Source organism: Sorex araneus, chromosome 6, assembly GCF_027595985.1.
Source record: "Sorex araneus isolate mSorAra2 chromosome 6, mSorAra2.pri, whole genome shotgun sequence".
Taxonomy (NCBI): Eukaryota; Metazoa; Chordata; class Mammalia; order Eulipotyphla; family Soricidae; genus Sorex; species Sorex araneus.
The window spans coordinates 124,659,718-124,678,292 of NC_073307.1; the positions used below are offsets into that span (position 1 = coordinate 124,659,718).

Here is an 18,575-nt window from a genome sequence, read left to right on the forward strand (position 1 = left end):
TGAATAGTAAAATTTTGTTTAATGTTTTGCAAGAATCAAATTTAAGGAATAAATGACTGAAAAGCCACCTCTAAAAAAAGGCCAATTTCAGAAACAACTAAACCCTTCACAGAAAAATGGCAACAATTCTTTATCACAATAATTTCTTTTAAAATCAAAAGATTAAATTCTCCCATCACAAAGCATAGAGTGTCTGGATAGTCAAGAAATGAAATCCATTTACTTGCTGCTTACAGGAAAGACACATAATTTCACAGAATAAATACAGGCTCAGTGTGAAAGTATAGAAAAGAATCATAAAAGCCAATGATAGGCTCACTAATATGAGATAGCATACTTAGACCAAATGCATTCAATCTAAGGAAGGCAATTAGATATAGGTATAAAATAGCACTCAATTTAAAGAAGGCAATTAGATATAGGTATGGATACTGCTAACTAGTTAAGAGAATAGACGAAGTATTACTAAATCAACAAATATAGAGTTAACAAACTTTATAACATATCAACAGAAACACAATAGTAGTAGGAGATTTTAATATTTAACACTCCACTTTAACCACTAGATAGATCAAAAAGACAGAATATCAGTTGGTTTTCTGTCTTGATTTAAGATTTAAGAGCCCTAAACTAGAAGAACTGGGATTAGTGGACATACACAGGGTCTTTCATCCTCAAAAAGCCAAATACAATTCTCTGTGCACATGGAACATTCTCCAGTATAGATCATATATTAAGGAATAACACAGACATAAATTTATTAATATAAAATCATACCATGCATCCTATCAGACTACAATACCATCAAGATAGAATTTAACCATAAAAAATTATGTGAGAAAACGCCAACACTGAGAGACTGAAAAACACACTGCTAAATAACAAATGGATCAAAGAAGAAAAATCAAGGAAGATATTAAAAATTCCTTAAAGCTAATGATAATCTATTGGACACAGCAGAAACTATGCTAAGGGGAAATTCAGAGAAACACCAGGTAAAATTAGGAAAGAGGATAAAGCTCAAATCACAACCTAAATGTACATCTTAAATACTTGGTAGAAAAAAATATTATTCCCAAAAGTAATATAAGCAATGAAATAGAAATTACTGCAGGAATCAATGTAAAGATTTAATGAAACCAAGACATGGTTCTTCAAAAAAGTAAACAAAATAGACAAAACTTTGGCTTCTAACCTTCAGAAGTTCAAGATATTATGAACAACTTGACAATGTTAAGTTAGAGAACCTAGAAGAAATAAACATGTTCTTAGAATCATATAGTATCCCAGAACTGAATGAAGAAGAAGTTGACAGTCTGAACAAGTCAGTCACAAACAAGGAAATTGAAACAGTAATTAAAATACCTCCTCCAAAACAATAGTCCTGTATCAGTTAGGGTCACTGGTGAGTTCTATTAAATCTTTGAGACTTAATACCTTTGTAATTTAAGCTCTTTCAAAACGTTGAAGAAACAGAAATCATTTCTAATAACTTCCATGAAGCTACTTATTACTTGTCACTTGTCATCCCGCTTATCGATTTCCTCGAGCAGGCAACAGTAATGTCTTCATTTGTCCCTGTCGAGTGCTAGTGTAGCCCAATGGCGTCTGCTTGCTCCAGGAACACAAAGAGCCTCAAACTCTTCATTCAGGATTTTGATGAAAAAAACTGACCATCTCGTAGGTGGGTGGCAGGTGTTCTTTTGACATTCCGTGGAATCCAGTCGGTAACAGCTCTAGTCCAGCGGTCATCTCCAAATTACATTACATGTCTGGCCCATCTGATTTTCGAAGCCTTGAAAAACAGGGCAGCGTCCCTGATCCTCAATCGTCGATGGAGATAGGAACTCCAGATTCCTTCTCTCATTTGAGTGAAATGTGATACTCCAAGCATAGCTGTTTCGATTCCTCTTTGGGTGACCCGAATAGTGTTCTCATCCTGTTTTCATAGGGCCCTGGTCTCTGAGACATATGTTAGTGCAGGAAGAACAGTGGAGTCGAAAACATGTGCCTGGAACTGGACGTTCTTCATCTTCTTAACAACTTCTTCAAGGTTCGTGAAGGTGATCCACACCGCTCTCTTCCTCCTGCTAGCTCGGGTGCCAGGTCGTTTGTCATGTTGAGTTCTCAACCTATGTACACATAACTGCTACATTCGGAGATGTTCATTCTGTTGAGAGCAAATGGAACATCAGGAACTAGTCCGTTTCTCATGATCATTGTCTTCGTGAGATTCAGCTGCAGTCTGACCTTTTCACATTCTTGGTCAAAGTCGGCCAGCATTTGTGCCACTTGGCTAATATTTGGTGTTATGAGAACGATGTCATCATCGAAGCAGAGGTGGTGTAGTTGCCAACTGTCTATCTTCACTCCCATTCCTTCCCATTCCAGTCACCGCATGATATTCTCAAGGGCAGCACTGAAGAGTTTCGATGAAATGCTATTGTTTGCTGTGCCCCTCTCTTCACATCAATGATCACTTCCTTGTAGAATGGTGAGATCCTGGCAATGAATCTGTAATATAGCTCACAGATGATCCTGATGTACTGAGTTTGAACACTCTGTTTGGCTAGGGCTTCAATGACTGCTTCAGTCTCAACAGAATCAAAAGCTTTCTTTAAATTGATGAACGTTAGACAGAGCAGCATCTTGAATTCTTGCAAAACTTCAGTTGACCTTGGTCTCCATGTGGATATGGGTAGTCGTGCTGAATCCAAAATCAATATAGACACTAATACTCAAGTCAAATAGAGACACACTATAAAAAATATATAACTTCAGACCTGATGAACATCAATTAAAAATTCCTCAACAAAATTTTGGTGAACTTAATTCAACTATGTATTAAGCAAATTATATACCATGATCAATTTGAAATTATCCCAGTCATGCAAGGATGATTTAACATTGAAATTAATTAACCTAATACACAATATCAACAAAGGGATATCAATACATGATCGTAGCAAGAGATTCAAAGAAATCTTTTGTCCAGATTAATATTTATCCATGATTATAAAAAAAGAACTCAGAAAAATGGTGAGGGTAGGAATTTTTCTTAAAATATTAGTAATCTTCTGTAACAAACACAAAGTCAGTGTCATTTTTTGTTTGGTTTGGTTTGGTTTTATCCAGTAGTGCTTAGAGTTTACCCCTTACTGTCTGCTCTGGGATCACTTCCAGTGGACCTCAGTGACCATCCTGGGTGCCAGGAATTGAACACAGGTTGCCTCTGTGCAAGACAATTGTCCTACCACCTCTGCCCACCGTCCCCCAGTATCATTTTTAAAGATGAAAAGCTCAAAGCATTCCCTCTGAGATCAAACACAATGCAAGGCTCAGGGGTTACTCCTGGCTTTGCACTCAGGAATTATTCCTGGCAGTGTTCAGGGGACCATATGGGATATTGGGAATTGAACCCAGGTTGGCTGCGTGCAAGGCAATCACCCAACCTGCTGTATTATCACTGCAGCCCTCACTGTCTCCACTTTTATTAAATACAGTATTAGAAACACCAGCAACAACAATTAGTCAATAAAAACTAATCAAAAGGTGCAGAAGCTTCTTAGTTTAAGCTAGTCCCATTTATTTATCTCTATTTTCACTTGCTTGGCCAGTGGCGTGTCATCTTTGAAGATACCGTTGGCTACAATGTCGTGGAGGGTTTTGCTGACCTTGTCTTTAATGTACCTTAGGGATTGTGGTCTGATGTTGAGGTCTTTAATCCATTTTGATCTGACTTTTGTACATGGTGATAGGTGGAGATCTTAAACTAAGAAGCTTCTGCATCTCAAAAGATACAGTGACCAAAGTACAAAGACAGCCTACAGAATGGGAAAGGATATTTACCCAATACCCATCCGATAAGGGGTTGATATTAAGGATGCACAAGGCACTGGTAGAACTCCACAAGAAGAAAGCTGCCGACCCAATCAAAAAAATGGGGTGATGAAATGAACAGAAACTTCCCCAAAGAAGAAATCCGAATGGCTGAGAGACACATGAGAAAATGCTGGACATCACTAATCATCAGGGAGATGCAGATCAAAACAGCAATGAGGTACCATCTCACACCACAGAAACTGGCCCACATCCAAAAAAACAAAAACAACTGGTGTTGGCATGGATGTGGGGAGAAAGGGACTCTTTTTCACTGCTGGTGGGGGGGTAGAGGGGAGGTTTACCGTGGTTCTTGGTGGTAGAATATGTGCACTGGTGAAGGGATGGGTGTTCGAGCATTGTATTACTGAGACTTAAGCCTGAAAGCTTTGTAACTTTCCACATGGTGATTCAATAAAATAAAAATAAATAAATAAATAAATAAATACCTAAAGGACCCAAATAAGAAGAGAATAAGCCAAACTATTAATCTTTTCAGATAACTTTATAATATGCATACAAACCTCAAAGAGGCTACTGGAAGACATCTAGAAATAGTCAATAGAACAGAGTGTATTTTTAGAATAGCTACAAAGGCAACACAACAAACCTGTCATATTCATTTATGCAAATAATGAACTACAAGAGAGATTTTTAAAAGATTCTACTCCATTCAAAATAGTGTCTCAAGCTATAAAGTACTTGGAATTATCTTAAAATATCTAAATTACTTAAGAAAAAGATATATGATGACTTTAGGAAATAGAAAAAATATTCAATGTTCCTGCCTGGATTGGAAAGAACAATATTGTAAAAATGATTATTGCTCCAAAATTTTATATAAATTTAATTCAACTCCTATTCAAATTCAGATGACATTCTCCAGTACTTAGAAAAATCAATAGCAAATTTCACAAAATCATAAAGCACCTGAATAGCAAAGCCATACTAAGAAATTAAAAATTGGAATGTATCTCATTATCAAACTTAAAGCTATACTATCAAAGCTGTAATGATCAAAATAGCATGATACTAAAATAAGGATAGACTCTGATCCAGGAATTAGAATTGAGTACTCAGACAAATCTCAAGATCTCTGCTCAACTTATATTTGACAAATGAGCTGGGTGTACTACGTGGAGTAAAGGTAGCTTCTTCAACAAATGGTGGTAGGAAAACTGTACAACTATATGTTTTAAAAAAAATGAAGTCGGGTTTATAACTCACAACTTACACAAAAAGAAACTCAAAGTGGATTAAGATCTTGAGATTAGACCAAAATATATAAAGTACATACTGGAAAATATAAGCAGAATACATCAAGATTTTTAACTTCTGAAATGGTCTTTTCAATGTTATGATGGCACCAGAAAAAAGCAAAAGAAACAAAAATAAATGAGACTACATTAATTTAAATATTTATTATATACTATTAATAAATATTTTTTCAATAAACATGGTAAAAAAAACAGGATAAAACTAAGAGACTCAAGTGGATGGAAGATAATATCCACAGTCATCATATCAGATAAAGTTTTACTCTCCAAGATATATAAAGAATTCAAAAATATCAACAAAATCAATATAAAAAATGAACATTTCTAATTATAAATTGTGATATAAGTTAAGGAACATTGATATTTATGACTACCATCTAGTAAAAATTAACAAGATCTAATAAATGAGTTTGAAATATGTAACTGAAAATTATCTACTTTCCAATAAAATAAGATAGAAAATTATGTTTTTATAATCTACGGTATTTTTTGTGATGCCCAGGATTGAACTCAGTTCTCCTGTGTGAGGCATGTGCTTTACCACTGAGTCACATGACCAGTCAGAATTCTACGTTTTTAGACTGAAATATATATATATGTATATATATATATGTATATATATATATATATGGCTCAACCTTTAACAACATATTAGTAATCTCTTATAGATGGGCATGTAGTGGCCCCTAGGTGAAATACAACAATCTTCACACACTCTCCCCTAAGGAAAGCTTTTCTGAAGCATTTTAGGTGAAATATTCATAACAAAAAAATCACGAGTCACGAAAATCCCTTTAATCACCGATTTCTCGGGTGGGCTCAGTAACCTCTCATTTTGTCCTTTCCCTGAGATCTTAGAAGGCTATCTCCACTCTGCCCTCCCCCTTTGAACAATGTCACACTGGGGGCTCTTTCAGGGTCAGGGGCATGAGATCCAGCTTGTTACTGGATTTAGCATATGAATACACCATGGGAAGCTTGCAAGGCTGTCCCATGTGGGCAGGAAACTCTCAGAAGATTGCCAGTTTCTCCCAGAGGGAGAAGCAGGCTACATGATATCACATGGCCAAAAAGCCTCCTCGCGCTTCTGAGAGCTTGCTTTTAAGTCTCTCTCTGGATTTTTTCCATTGATGGTATTACACACACCTGGGTTCCTCTGCCGGTACCTTCATGCATGAGGCCTGCTCTAACATGTGGAGAGGTGCCTCGAGCATGGCTGTAGCTAGGTTCCAGTGGTTTTCGGCTGCAGGGAGCTCTGCTCGGGGTGGGGAGGGAAGCTGGAGCCCATCCCCTCCGAGGGGCCCCAGGGAAGACAGCCAGGCGTGCAGGCAAGAGACTCTCTGCCCCAAAAAATATACAAAATAAATTATTTTGGTTCTGCTTTGGGGCAGGTATTGGAGTTCAGGATTGAAACATCCAAAATATGGTGGTGGGAAGGTGTAATGGTGATGGAATTGGTGTTTGAACATTAAATGTAATCAAATGTGTAGAATGGGCACTGGTTCTTGAACATTGTATGATGAAATGTAATCATGAGAGTTTGTAAGTATATAACTGTTTCTCATGGTGATTCATTAAAATAAAATTTAAAAAAATATATAATCAAGTGCTGTGAACTACTTTATAAAAATAAAATTTAGAAAAAAAGAAATATTATCTTACTACTTGCCTTTGAAGAACATGAAGTTAAATGATCAAAAAAATATTAATCAATACTGAGAAAATTATCATCTCTACTGTAGCACTGTCGTCCCCATTGTTCATTGATTTGCTCGAACTGGCACTAATAACATCTCCATTGTGAGACTTGTTGTTACTGTTTTTGGTATATCGAATATGCATGAGTAGCTTTCCAGGCTCTGCAGTGCGGGCAGGATACCCTTGGTAGTTTGCCGGGCTCTCTGAGAGGGATGGAGGAATCGAACCCAAGTCAACCGCATGCAAGGCAAACACCCTATTCACTGTGCTATCGTTCCAGTCACTCATAAAAATATTGTGTGTCAGTCATAATCTGTCCAAAGTATTTGTATAAGCACATACAGCTAAGTTTAAATGTAGTTGTATAATGCATTTAAATTGTGAATTCCAGTAATCTCAGAATCACTGTTCAAAATGTAAGTCTACTTAATTTTAAGATAGCTACAATCTGAACCTCACATATAACATGGTTTAAGATATATATTTTTCCACCTATCTATGCTTTAAAAAAACATAAAACAACATCCAAGTAAAATCTGATTTGATGTGACTCACTTATATTCAGATTTAGATAAATTCTAAATATAATAAACTTAATATGAGTCTGGTCTATGTGTCTTGACAGCCTTTTGCTCATCCAGGTAGTTTTATATTCAACAATTATTATGCCTTGCTTATAAATCATGAATAGATGACCTTTACAACCCTTTTGATAATAATCAGCAAAGTACCAGTTAGGATATCATTTCATCCTCTTGTGACCTTTTTCCCAGGTACAGATCCATAAAAAGCAGTTGCATCTGAACCAGTACCTTCTCCATTCTCCCTTTTATGAGATCAACCTTATGACACAGCATTTAGAGTGAACTATTTATTAGTGTCATTAGAAATGAAATATTAATTGAATAAGAGAGTGAAATCATTATACCAGGAGAAAGATGGTTCTAGCAACTCAGCCTCAACTGTGGTATAACGACCTCAGTCTCTTCTCCAAGACCAGCTCTTTCACTTCCTACAGCTATATGCATTTAACACTCATTGGACAATGGCATTTACTGTTAATTTTAGTGAGCATCTTTCTCATGAGTGACTTTATTTCTAAACATTTTAACTCACTACACTGTGTTATCAATGACAGAAAAACCCCAAACTGTAGTATCTACCTATTTTGCTTTTATGAAGTTTAGAAGAGTGTTACTAACAACCTTGAAGTCTTTGTATTTTCATTCAGACTTAAAAATAGCAACCCTCCCTTATTTCTTACTAGCTACCAAATAATAATTCTAGAATTACTAACACTGGTTCTTAAAAAGTAAACAAACAAGTAAAAAAAAATTGTAGAATTTACAACACTGAAAAATGGTACATATCTTAATTTCCAGCTCTCTCTTTGGAAATCCATGATATATTTTTGTAGGCTATTGAAATCTTATAGAAAAAAAACCTTAACATTGAAAACTTTAATATTTCTTAAAATTTATCTGACTAGTGAAATTTTCTGAAAATACCTACCAATATTCTTCTGAGTATTCTGGAAAATATGCTTTCAAAATTACTGGTATTTTATTTGTTTTAACTCTTTATATGGCTCTAGTTAATTTTCAGTTACTATGCTATATGAGGGTATTAACCAATACTTCTCATTCTCCTTTCAGATCCACAAATAAATTTTCTCTCTCCTTTCTGCTAGATAGATCTTGTTATAGTCTGCTAAAATTTGTGAAATTTGATCAAAAGTGTGTCATTTTCAGTCAGATACATTTAATTCCTAGTGCGAGTCTATCCTGAGTGCTCTCAACCACAATATGAAGAATTCATTATCATTTCTATACTGTGAATGACAAAACTAATTTTCAGAGAAGGCTAGAACCAGTTTCTGATTTGTGTGTTTCAGTACCCAGACTTTTTCTACCACACCTTGCTGCTTGAAACTTGGTTGATATTCGAGTCACACTAAAATGCACCTATTATTTTCCAAAGCAAAATGTTATTCCTTTAATAAATTTATTTTGTATCTATTATTTATGTGAATTCAGGACATCACCTACCTGAAGTTATGGTTTACTTAGTGTAGGCAGCTGGAGTTAAAGAAAACATTACTAACAAAATACAAACACCTACTGATTTCTTCCTCTGAGTTAAATGAAATGAGATGAAAATTTTTTCCTAATATTATTATGGTAATCTAAATTATGTTAATTAATGGAATTGAGAATATCCAGATGTACTTTTTCTTTCCTTTTTAGAACATTAGATGAATAATGCAATTTAAAATCCTGTTCTACTTTTTCTCTACTTTTCTTTCAATGTTTAGGGAAGTCATTAAACTCCTTAAGTTTTAATATTATCACTTCTAAGATAAGCATAGTAACATCTTTGCAAGTTTCACATGCTATTTTTAATTATATACTCATGAAAATTAAATGAGATTTACATAAGAAATTGCTGCCACCACTCCATATCAAAAAGACAGTGCTTGAAATTGTAATTATTCGATTCTAACACACATTTCCTTTATATTTTTTAATTCAAGACACTAAAAGTAATTAGTTTCATTCTCCTTTGTGTAATGAACCCCCAAAGCAAAAATGTCCCATGCCTTTAATAATAATTTTAAAAACATTCTAAATTTTGAACATAAGATAAACTCTGCTTATTATTTATTGTGACTGAATATTAGTAATCAGTCACTTTTGGTGAAAAATAATTAATATACTTAACCCATAAAATGTATATTAACTGATATCAAATGGGTTACTAACACTACACTCCAAAGTTGGTAGTTCTCTCACATTCTCCTCAACCACTTGAAACATTACCTATTTTCCTAAAACTGATATCCCCACCAAAACTGTATTGTTTACTTCCCAGGATGAATTGTTCATTGAAATGTCTATGGAGCATTAGGCCATGTTCTATGTGCTGGGTATACAGTGATTCTTTAATAGAGGAAATAAACAGAAAGTTCCCCAAAAAATCAAACTTTCAATTAGTCCCTTATTTACATATGTTGTTTAATTGGTTAGAAAACTGTGTGTGCATAGGGAATATACATCCTTGTGTTCAGTTCTGCAAATCCTTGTTTATGTAAGAGGAAATCAATCAGACAGCAAGGAAGGGATACACTATCAATACAAGTGTAGGTTTTTCTGGTCTGGATGTTTTTCTGATCTTCTGGGAAAGGAAAGGAGTGCAATGTGCTTAGGAACTGAGGTTACCTGGGACACAGAGGTTCCTGTTGCTCCTGAGTTGCAAAACAAAATTGTGACACTAAATACCTCTGGTAGTCACGGTGGTAATATTACTTACTCTCAAGAACCCAAAGAAATACAGATTTTCTGAAATAATTCAATATACATTATCCCAGCTTATATATACTGTCCCATATTCTAATGCTTTGGATTAAAAGGAAAAGATAGAAATGTATGGATGATTACATAATAGAAGAGAGCCCTACTTACTTATACCAGTATCAGCACTCTCTTTAGTAACAAAGCTCCAAATTTTAGGGATTATCTAAAAGGCAATCAAGAAAAAGAGTAGCGCATTTTTTATAATATCGTATAGTTAGTTAGCTGTCACTATATAATCACGTTGCAGCCAGTGAGGTCAAAGATATGTATGCCCTATGGCATAACTATTTTTAAAAAAATGAGATTGCCCCCTTTTCTACTTCTTTCATACTACTGATATAGTCAACAAACTCTACTTCATTATAATCAAAATAAGAGTACTGAGTAGGACACCTGGTAATCTAGTTAAATACAAGTGGTCATTTTAAATCTCACCTACATGACATGTAGCCAGTTAGATAATAGAAAGAGTTAAGAGGGAGAGGAAGTGACTGAACATAGGTCAAGTAACTATGTCTTGAGTCCTACACTCCTGCCCAGTTGCAGTTATGAGGTTGAATAGAAGGAGAAATGAGAATTTATCATATGTTTATCAAGGTGAAGACTGCAACCTTGAGCAAAACTGCGCTAGTGAAATCAGAATAAGAGAGTTTCGAAGGGGGAAATAGGAGAAAGAAGGAAGATGTTTTGGTGAAGAGAAACAAGGGAATTCAGCTGTAGAAAATGATGCATTTAAAAGGGAGAATTACCTTTAATTTTTTTTTTTTAAGATTGAGGTATATTTAAAAGTGTTTCCAGGCCAACTAGGGCAAACCAGTGCAATAAGGCATGAACAAATTCATTATAGAGATTGGGTTCTAGAATATAAATGCTAGAGAATATAAATTGGCCTTACAATTGTAATAAGGAGGAAGCATAATTGTTTTTATTAAATACTGTCTCCTGAGTGCGCAACAGAATTCATGATACTTATTGGAAACTTATAATTCTTTGATAAATAGTTAATATAATAAACTTGTTAAATAATATACATATTAACCATATATTGCATAATATGTTTATATTAGATATATTTAATATTAAATATTAACATTATTTATTGTAATTTATAATATTGTCAATGACAATTTTTTATGTACATAATTCCAACACCACACCTCTCACCAGTGTACCATCCTCACTCTACTCAAGGGCCCCGACACCCTTTCCGTTCCATAAAAAAATTTATGAGTAGTTTGAGAGTCTGAAGCAAAAGTACATTGTGTAGGGCACTTTCTTGTGACCGACCCAGGTTCAATCCCTGGAACCGCATATGGTCCACTGAGATCAGAGAAGAGTGATCCCTGAATGCAGAGCTATGAGTAAGCCATAAACACTGCCTCCACCTTCCTCCCCAAATAAAATAAAATGTAATCGGTTATTGAATTTCAAGTTTGGTTTCATGGAGTCACTACAGTACCTGGAAGTCAAGGCCACATCTGACTGTGTGGTCCTAGTAATTGAACTGAGGTCCTAATGGTCCTAGTATTGAACTACAATATTCCAGGCTCGTATTCTACCGGCAAGCTACCAAGAGTATCTTGCCCGCATGGCAGAGCCTGGCAAGCTACCGGTGGCATATTCAACATGCCCAAAACAGTAACAAACAAGTCTCACAACAGAGACATTACTGGTGCCCACTCAAGCAAATCGATGAGCAATGGGATGACAATGACAGTGATAGTATTCTACCACTTGAGCCATCTCTGAAATTCTCCTTGAATTTTCAGTTTAAATATTTTTGTCACTGTCACTGTCATTCTGTTGCTCATCGATTTGTTCGAGCAGGCACCACTAACGTCTCTCACTGAGAGACTTATTGTTACTGTTTTTGGCCTATCCAATATGCACGGGTAGCTTGCCAGGCTCTGCCGCGTGGGCTCGATACTCTCGGTAGCTTGCCGGGCTCTCAGGGAGGGGCGGAAGAGTCGAACTTGGGTCAGTTGCGTGAAAGGCGAACGCCCAACCGCTGTGCTATCTCTCCAGCCCAAATATTTTTGTGGGGGAAAATAATCTTACTGAAGATTATAAAAATGTGTGGAAGTTGGCAGAGGTGCACGTTTGCACCCATCTCTCTAAATCTCAGTTCCCAAACAGCTGCATTCATACTACACATGCTCCATCTACACTGCAGAGAACAGCCACTTTTACCAGCACTTCGTGTCATATCCTACTTTGGTGACTTCGATACATGTGTTACGTAGTCTTTCAAAAACAAAACAAAAACCCCTCCATCAACATTCTGTGATTCACTGACTTCTATTTATTCTTTAAAAGTCAGCTCTAGAATACTCTCATAATCCTTTCTAAATGAGAGCTTCTCAGTGCTCCCAAAATAAATGTGCAAACCTCTTATAATGACATTATATTGTAATCATTTATTAGTCTGTTTATTTTCATCATTAAATTAAGTTATAAAGTTAATATGCTTTTTATCTCTGAATACACAGAACCTAGACTGCTCGATTTAATTACTGCCATTAAATGAGTTCATTATATCTATGGTATCCTGATAATGGTATTTTCATCAACCAGAAATATATATCACCTAAATATTGTCAAAAATAGGAGTCTGCATTAATATCCTCTGTGTAATCGCCAGGTGGCTTGGGAGACACCACGCATCTCTCTCTCACGGCCCTTGTTCAGTGGTCTCAGCCCACTTTCCCTCCCAGGATGGCTGATGTCCTGGGCAGACTAAGGAGGAGACGAAGCTGCCAGGCTGGTTGGTGATCAGTTGCTATTTATTCCATCCTCCCCACGCACCTCTTCCAATCTCTCTAAGTTCCCCAGTCTAGTCTCACATTGCCCCACATTCCTGTCTCCTCCTGTCTCTCCCGCTCATCTCTGTGCTCCCTCTCGCAGCCAGTTTTCTCGTCTCTCCTTGCACCTGCTCCTGAATTCTTCCTTTTCATTTTTCTCTCTCTGTCCCCCTTGCTAGTCTCTCCATGCTCCATCTTGCTGTTCTGGTCTCTCTCTAGTCTCTCCCGCCAACTCCGTGCAATGGGGATAGACACCGCACCTCATCTGGTATCACAATCAACATGTCAAAAGCCCTTCTGATCATCCATAAGGCTCAAGGGCAGAAATACCAACTGTGGGTGTTTCTCCTCTCCTTAGTCCAATAACTTAATTAACATCTTAATTAACATGTTAGTTCTACTTCCTAATATTAGTTATTTTGTATGGACACAGTAAGAGATACATTGAGCTTGTAGGGTGCCTCTACTAGAGACATCTCACTATAGATCTCAGACTACAGTGCTCAGGCCAGATTAATCATTCCAAACCCTAGCAGGGTCCTTCTCTAGTTATTACTCTTTGAATCATGACATAATTTGTCCATGACTAAGCTCTTCACTTACAGTTATGTATTAAATTGGTGGTTTGTTTTGGCCCATTTTGATGCCAGGGTAGCTCACTGCTTGTCCTGGGTCTGTCCATTTCTTCATCAGGACCCTGGTTTTGGGGTGCTAAGAAGTAAGGGCAACTGAGACTTAAGTTGAGAGAACAGATGCCTAGGGGTGAATATCATTCAGAGTCAATCAACTCCCAAGTTACAAAAGCATAGCATCAACTATTTTCCTGTGTCTATATAAAAAGAACATTGCTCTGAATTAACTGTGCAAATGACTTAAGGAGAAGAGAAAAGCAATATTTACAAGATAACAGAACACAAAGAAAGAGGTCACAAAAAAACCCCAAAAACATAGGAATGGGAGTACTGTGATGGGAGTAACCCAATAAACCTAAGCTCCCTCTGGCAATGTTATCCTACAATACTTGTTGTAGGGCTGGGAGAATGTACAATGATTAGGAAACAAATCTAGTATGCAATTACTGTAATCTCCCAAACATCACTGAAATAAGCCCAGGAAGCCCTCAACACCACCAAGTAGCACAGTAGCACTGTCGTCCCATTGTTCAGTAGACTCCTAATAATCCCTGGCACCTTGGGGTTTGCCAAGCAGCATTCACCCTTGGGACTTTGTAGCAAACCACCAACCTGGTTGACAGAGGATTGTCAGTGGGGACCTCCTGGACCTCCAGAAAACCACTTGAAAACATATATGTATGCATCCTTGCATTCACTAGGGCATTATTTACAGTAACCAGGATATAGGAACCAACCTGTGTCCAACAACTATGAACTAATAAAGATGTGTTATAGGTACACAGTAGAATACTACTCAAAATAAAGGAAAAGGAGCTGCAACCTTGACACAGTAGGTAGGGCGTTTGTCTTGCATAATGTTGACCCAAATTTGGTCCTCATATGGTCGCCTGAGCCCTGCCAGGAGTGATCCCTGAATCCAGAGCCAGGAGTAAGCCCCAAGTATATCAGGGTGTGGCTTAAAAAAACAAAAAAAAAAGGAGAATAAAATGTTGCTCTCTGTGACATCACCATCTCTCATCAGTGGACCTTGATAGAATTGTGGTGAGTAAAACATGTCAGAGAGAGACACATACTGTATGGTTCCCTAGTATGTGGAAATGGAAAATAAAATTTAAAAGAAACAATAATACAAAGCAAAAGTAAACTGATTGAGGCAGAAAATAGAGTAACGTCTATTAGATTGGGGAATGTTTGGATGTTGGGTGAAAGTTGTGATGTGGATCAAGCAATATAAAATTTCAGTTGCATTAAAAAATGTAAATCAAGGAGATATGATACACAATCTGAACACTATTATCAATAATATGACATTTCAAATTTGGAGGTCGCTAAGAAAAGATGTTAACTTTGGAGGTGATAATTTCTCTATGAGCACAAATGTGAAATCATTCTGTTGTATGCCTAATACTAAAATAGTATCATATATTAATTATAATTTAATATAACAGCTTGGAAGTATTAGGTAGACAGATAGATATAGATTTTTCCCTAATCTCACCTAATAAATAATGAGCCATTAAGAACAAAGACAGATACTAAGAGGAACAAAGATCAAGTCCATTTTTATGTTAGAAAGAGAGTAATGCTAATAGTTGAGAGTATAATTTACCTGGCAGAGCACTAGAAAACTTCTAAAAAGAAATTTGTTTATTTAAAGAATTGCTATATGATCGAGGGTAGATTTGGGATTTTTATAAAAATGGTTTAGTATGGCTCAGTAGGCTTTTATGGCAACAATTAATTTTCTCTAGTCCTAACATCAATTCTCACTTGTGTTATTACAACTCTTTCCCATATGGTGGGCAATAGACCAGATAGAAAGAAATTGGTCTTAAAGGATCTGAAATTCGGTGTTCAGAAATATAGGTAAAAATGGCTGGAGCATGCATTGCCTTAGCATAACCCTGATATTTGTTGTGCCAAATAGCAGTGCATTAAAAAAGCTGTAAACTTCTAAAGAACAAGAACCTTTAATTTTCTCTAAATTGCCTGCTATATGGGCTTGACACTGTTGATATCTGATACGTACTTATTCTAGGACGTCTCAGAATAATCTGCTTCCCTCATTACTGTAGAATCCTTCCTATCACTTAAAAAATATTGGCCCTGTATAAATCTCCTTAAAGAAAATATTAGAAGATAAGTTTTAAGTGCCATGTGACTAGGCTATAGCAAATCCAGAAATTAACTTTCAAATCAGGATAATATAATTGACTGGCAAAAAATAGTTTGTATATTTCATATACTTTGGTAAAACTAGCAGTTTATATAATTAAGAAAAAGAAAGTAGATAAAAGTGAAATATGTTGGCTTATTGTATCAGCGGTGTCAACCTCAAGAAAAATAAAGAAGAAAAAATACAGACACTTTTAAGATTGCAAAAGGAGTTTTGAATGAAATATCTACAATTAAAACTGGGTAATGGAAGAGGTGAAGGTAAAAAGAAGAAAGTCATCTTTGTTGCTTAGTTTAATAAACTACTAGACAATATCAACCAAAAAAGCATAAAAAATAATCTTTTTTTTTTTACATTTTATTTATTTATTTATTTATTTATTTATTTTATTTTATTGAATCACCAAGTGGAAAGTTACAAACTTCTCAGGCTTATATCTCAGTTACACAATGCTCAAACACCCATCCCTTAACCAGTGCCCATATTCCACCACCAATATAAACAAAAACAAAAGCAAAAACAAAACAGACAAACAAACAAAAGAAAAAACAGTATACAGACCACCCCTCACCCCCCAACCCACCCCATAGGTGAGTGATAATTTCACTTCCTTTTCTCTTTACCTTGATTAAATTCCAGATTTCAACACATAACTCACTATTGTTCTTAGAGTTTCAAAACAGACTCACTATTCTTGGAATTTATCCCCTAAGAATACAGCTCTATTAATAGGGAAATATTTGATAATAAGTTTTCCATTGATGTGAATGAAGAGATAAAATGTCGCGCAGCCGCGGTAGCGGCCGCGTGGCCCCGACTGGGGCTGGCCCTGTATCCCGCGGCTGTTTCAAGTTCAAAGCACACATTTTTTTTTTTTTTTCCTCGCCAAAGTTCATACCTTCTCAACGGACCCACAAAATGTCGGACACCACGCCTTCTCCCAGAGGGGAGAGAGACCAAGAAGGAAGGTTATTTCCTCCGTTAGCCGGCGTGGGGCAAAAGCTTAGTTCACAGTCTCCATACATGGGTGCAAGCACTTGCTGGAACCCCAATTCCTATTTAAAGAAAGCATTGGTGAAAAAATTACCAGGATGAAAAAATACTAAAAATATAGATATCAGTAGATAACTGTGAAATAATACAATAGAATATTTAAAATGTGTGAGGGTTCATATTAAATATAATGTAAAACCTTAAATTTAAATGGAATTTATTAAAATAAATAAACTTAGTTTGGTTAGCAAATGCACATACTACATTTTTTAAACACAAAAGACGCAGATAATACAAATCATATTTTTTAAAAGCTAAACGTAAAAAAAGATAAAGGCAAAACTTAAAATGTGAATGAAAAAAACAGAAGTTTTAATTTTAATATCAAGGGGCCAGAGCAACAGAACAGTGGGTAGAGTGTTTGCTTGTAAGTGGCTGACCTGAGTTCAATCCCCGGCACCCCATATGGTCCCCCAAGATCTGTCAAGAGTAATTCCTAAGTGCAGAGCCAGGAGCATCTGCATCTGATGCATCACTGGGTGTGACCCCAAAAATTAAGATAAAGATTTTAATAACAAACATGGTAGGCTGTACCAGCAATGTGTTAAAATTTCTATCCATTTAAGGCTAAAACTGAAATAAATCAGGGGCCTGAGCAATCATGTAGTGCATAGGGCACACTTGTATTGCATGCAGCCTACCCAGGTTTCGTATCTGATACCCCATAGAGTCTCCTGAACACAGACAGAAGTAATTCCTGGATGCAGAGCTAGGAATAACCCTTGAATATTGCGGTGTCTGTGCCTCCCAAACAGAAGAAAAATAAATAATACAAATTAAAAATAAATTTGTAGAAGGTGTGGTCTTCTTTATAGAACTTCTCCAGCTCCATGTAGAACTTCTCAATTTCTTCTTCATCGTAGTTGGATGTTGGTGCATAGACGATGAAGATAGAAACCGCCAGCAATGAGCCACATCTATTCAAATGTAATCGTCCGATTTGGGTTGTTAGGTATTCAAACGAATCAATGCTTATGGCCAAGTTCGTGTTGTTGGGGACAAGGACAGCACCAATGCCTCTACTATCCCGAGGAACAGTTCCGAGGAACAGTTCTTCTCTAGTGTCAAAAACGGTGTGATGTGATTGATGCCTTCTCATCTCAGTCATTCCAATGATATTGTACTTGATCTTCTGCACTTGTACCATCAGGTCTTTGATGGATGCTTCTGATGCCAGTACATGTGCATTAAAAGTGCAGACAGTCATATTAGTCTTTCTTTGCTTTGGCAGCCTACGTTCGACCTTGAGATTTTAGCAGACTCTCCTTGCTCATCCTTTTCAATGCTGCTGTATTAGGGGCTCCACGGTAGCTTGCCAGGCTCTGCTGTGTGGGTGGCATGTTGTAATGATCTGCATGCTGACAAACATACCACACACCTAGTGCATGGATGTGCTGCTCATGTACAGAAAGTACTGGCCAGATAGACACAGTCGATAAAAGGAGTTCAGCCCTGCACCTGCCTGCATCTCTGGGCATTATCTGTTGGTTTGTTCTTGGATAGTGACAGTTGCCACCCCCTTGCCACAATGAGGCACTAAACCATTGAGGGAGGAGGTGCTGAACCATCAAGGGGTGAACCATCAAACATACAAGGTCTTTATGGTTTTTTTATGGTTTTAATGCAAAGATAGGACCAAGAAGGCTGCCCAAAGAACTCCACATCGGGACCCACAGACTAGAATGGAATGAACAGGGTGAGAG

At 36.6% G+C, this 18,575-nt stretch overlaps 1 pseudogene; it reads right to left on the reverse strand.

The window, feature by feature from the left end:
• The window catches only part of LOC129405954 (craniofacial development protein 2-like), an 81,599-nt pseudogene extending 63,520 nt beyond the window's left edge, over positions 1 to 18,079 (reverse strand).
• Positions 18,080 to 18,575: the final 496 nt, after the last annotated feature.